Source organism: Pocillopora verrucosa, chromosome 14, assembly GCF_036669915.1.
Source record: "Pocillopora verrucosa isolate sample1 chromosome 14, ASM3666991v2, whole genome shotgun sequence".
In the NCBI taxonomy this organism is placed as follows: Eukaryota; Metazoa; Cnidaria; class Anthozoa; order Scleractinia; family Pocilloporidae; genus Pocillopora; species Pocillopora verrucosa.
Window position 1 is genome coordinate 21,725,036 of NC_089325.1, and position 4,157 is coordinate 21,729,192.

The 4,157-nt window shown below is 37.2% G+C and overlaps 1 pseudogene; it reads right to left on the reverse strand.

The window, feature by feature from the left end:
* LOC131795916 (roundabout homolog 1-like) overlaps positions 1–4,157 on the reverse strand; it is a 120,756-nt pseudogene that overhangs the window by 42,393 nt on the left and 74,206 nt on the right.

Here is a 4,157-nt window from a genome sequence, read left to right on the forward strand (position 1 = left end):
CGGGGTAAACTCTGTTCTGTATTGTATTGTATTGTACAAGTCAACAATTTCTGAAAAGCATTTAACTGTTTTTGTCACCTAATGAACTGTTGCCGGGCAAGTCCTGGTTTCCTTCGGCTGCTTCAACTTGTGCCTCTTTGGTAACTCAAAAAAACAAAGAATATTAATGCTCATGAAAATGAAATACTTAAACAGCTTTTTTATTGATTTCCACCATCCTCTGATAATTTTATTGGGGTTTTCCCTTAATATCGCAATATAAAAGACTAAAATAGCTTTAGAAACTGAAACATTTAAATTTCCCCGTAATTGTGTGGCTTACGACTATGAAAGAATCTCTTGGTTATTTCTGTCTTAATATAAACCCACAGAAAATTAGTCATTCTGTCAGTTTTAAATCTTTAAACGCTCAATTGTCTTGAAACGTTTCATTTGAAATAACTACAACTGTCCTTTTGGTAAAAAGTTTCCTTAAGTGAAGTTTTACAACACTTGTCTCTCAACGGCTTCTTAACCGCGTAAACATTTAAGATCAAGTAACAAGGTGCGAGGAAAACAATGAAATGGTTTAACGTTACAAGTTCTTGTAAACAATCATAGATGCTTTGAAATTACGGCAACTGTGCAGGACCAATGCCACATTTGAAATATAATTATTTTGCTCAGTTGTAAACAAAAACGATTCCAGGTTTTTGTTGGATAATCTTCCTACAGACGTAGGCTTAAAAACTGTCTGAGTGTTACACTTACTACTTATACCTATTAATTTGTTATCATTGCCATCTGATTCCTTCTTTAATGCAATTTGGCCTTGAATTATGAAAGAAAAACATTTCCCTTTGAACTAAGAAAATTTTTAGTTAATGATCCTTTGTTGGTTGATTTCAATGTTTGTTTCATGACGTTTGTTGTACTCAATGCTCACTGACTTAGTTTATTGCTATCTACTGAATGAAAACATCATTTGATGAAAAAAATTAATAAATGCGGACTGGCCACTGGGGGAGTTCAATTAAACTTTCTAATCTTATTGGACTTTTCTAATACGTTAGAATCATCTTTTTAAAAATTCGTCGGTGGTTTTAAAATGGTAACAAAATTTAAGCTCTTACTGAGGACGGATTTCTAGCTCTGAGTCGATAGTGGAAGATGGAATGGTGACGACAGTTTTTGACGAGCTTCAGTTTGATTGAAATGGTTAAAACACTGAATTTGGTGACGATTAATGATTGAGAGAAAGAAGTTCCTAAAAGTTGGAAGCGACCCTTAGAGATTGATAAGAAAGTCTCAGTAAGTTTAATGAATAATTTACTTGTTTGTTGAGAACTCTTCTAATGCGACCTCTTGTGTTATGGCAATTACAAAAAAGCTGATCAACAATCAATTTCTCACCTGATGAGTTGTTTTGAAAGGAAAATTCTCGTCTCCTTCAGCTGCCTCAACTTGTGTCTCTGTGATAACTAAAATGAAACGCATGATGATAACAATATAATAGTTGTGACCTGTAATTAAGGGGGTAGGTAGCCAAAAGAACTGTGGTGCTGCATCGGTGAGAGAGTATAACAGGGTAATTTGGTAGCATCAGCTGAGTTGATGACGTAAATTGACGACCGTTTCAAGAGTTAAAGCTGACGTTTCGAGCGGTTAGCCCTTCGTCAGAGCAACCGTGACCTGGTGATGGTCTTTTGTGTTCCCCTCACTCTCTTGATTTTTACTCTTCTATTGGGAAGAATCTGTAATTTATTGGGAAGAAGGTAATTTAGCTTCCGAAAGTCAGTCGTATAACTTAATTCATGCTAAAGGTTAAACATCTTGTTAAGTCCCAAACAATATTGTGGTTAGTTAGTGGACCGATGTTCAGAAATGTGATTGTTGACGTCACCATTTCTCACGGCCGATCTTTTAAACTTCTCCTTGTTAGTTTTGTTCGTAATCAAATGTTCTCTTGAGTTTTTATGGGTTTCGCCTTCGTCTCGGTGCCAAAAATCTTGGTTAGAACGCCTGCCAGTCTTTTGCAGAAAAAAGATCTGCCCATATTTTACTTAAAACGGCGCAACATCTTTTAGACTTAGTAGCCTTAATTTTGTCTGTAAAAGAAATTATAGGGAAAAAAACTTCACACTTTGAGTTTTGTCGCGTATTGTGTCTTTCGTATGGCCTTTTTTTATATCGTGATAGATAAAAAGCCTTTCCACCACTCACAGGTACAATTCTTGCTCTAAACTTTTAATAGTGAGATTAATAACTGTGCTGTCGAAATACCAAGATGATACGGTTTGCTTATTATACTTTACAAGTCTCAGTTCGAGTTGTAGTATCATACTGTTATAATCATAAAAAACTGATAAGGTCTCACTTTTCCTCCTAGAGAACTGTTGTCAGCAGCAGCAAGGTTTTCATTAGCTCCATGTTGTCCTCTTTTCCAACTGAAAATATCAAAACAAATTAACAGTTAAAACACTCCCGATCTGTGATGACTTTTGTTTTTCAACCTCTAATACATACCAAGATTTAGATCTAGATTTAATTTCGGACTTAAAATAGATGCTCCTGTTTATTGATTTGGAGCAACCAACGTTCACTCAATAAATCAGCCATTATAACACTAAATGACACACCAACGAGACGAGTTTAATCCTGCACCTGTTTTGAACTCCCGATATCTAAATCCTTTTGATTTTCCAGAGGATAAGACTTGGCTTTTTCTTCCTGGTCTAATAGTATAAAAACAGATTGCTTTAAATGCTCTCCATCCACAATTATCAATGTGCTATTCATCAGTTTTGTGCTATCATTATTATCATTACTGTTATCAGAATTGTTCTTGCTAAATAAAAAAGTCATAGAATATTGAATGCCACAATAGGAAACCATTTACGGTCCGATTGGACTTTTTCGTGATAGCCTAGTTTGTTAAACTTTTCCTGTTAGACTAATCAAAATAGATAACTAGATTTGCCCATTAAAAGAAAAAAGAAAAACTCCTGTTGCGAGTAGTGGTAAGATTCGGCGCTAACAACCTGTTCACCATTTTTCTTTTGTTTGCTAATGGCTATTGTCTGCAAAGACATGGTTTCTCCTGCTCGCTAACTTACACTTGCGCCCTCTTCAGTTCCCAAACAGCAGTTAGTATTACTGGTATCCAAATTACAACATTCTCACTTTTTCTTATTATTCTTGATCCTCCTGTCTATTTGGGAGTTTTTTCCCTCCTGTATTTCAATTCTCAACGACAAAAATAAATGGTGGAAACTAAAAAAAAATGCACGAGCAAATGTTTAAAGGAACAAGTGCTATTATGAGTCCTGGGAAATCATCTGTTTTTCTTATGCAGTCAGAAAATTATTGGAGGTACAGTTCGTCCTGTTATATTAAACACAACACAGCGATGACTCATAATCAACGGTGTGGATTCGTCATTCGTTGATTTTCAGCAGTTGGATTTCAGTATATTTTTTAGCGCCCTTGCCTATCTCCTTGTCTCTGATGTTGGTGATCGGCGCATTTGGATCTAATAAACTGCACCTTGTCTGTTGTTTGGATTTTCTTTGTAGTTAATGCTAATTAAAGCTCGGTAATAGTGTAGTTTGATCGTCCTGGTGAGTGGTAGTCCTGATGATGTACTGTTGTCCGTAGCGGTGACTGACGTTTCGACAACCGGAGCATACGTCCTCATCAGAGTCAAGGATGGAATAGTTTTTGTCATTCGAGTCAGTCGTTGGTTTGGTCGTTTGTATAAACGATGACTTGGTCAATCTTGCAGTGATGTTATTGGATGGTAAGACTCAAGTGGCGAAGGTACAGTCGTGATTGGTCGGTTCTCGAAGTTGGTGAAGTTAGGTCGTTCTGCTCGGTTCAGTTTGTAATATTATGTCGTGACTGAGTCGTTTGTATGGTGTCCGCTAGGTGAGATGAAACCTGTGTGGGGGGGAGTCTGTTCCAAGTTGGGAAACCAGCTTTTACCATGGTCAGTCGTTGAAGTAGTTGGTGCCGTAGGTTAGGCATTGCGCAGAGTCCAGTCAATAGTGTGGTCCGTAAGTCAGTGAGTTCCGCAAGTGATTGTTGATACGCCTTTCGTCGCTCGTCTGTGTCAGTCAGTCTAAGTGTGAGGTTTTCTGCCAGTCTCCGGTGTAGGAGGCGTGACAGTCGGGGCAATT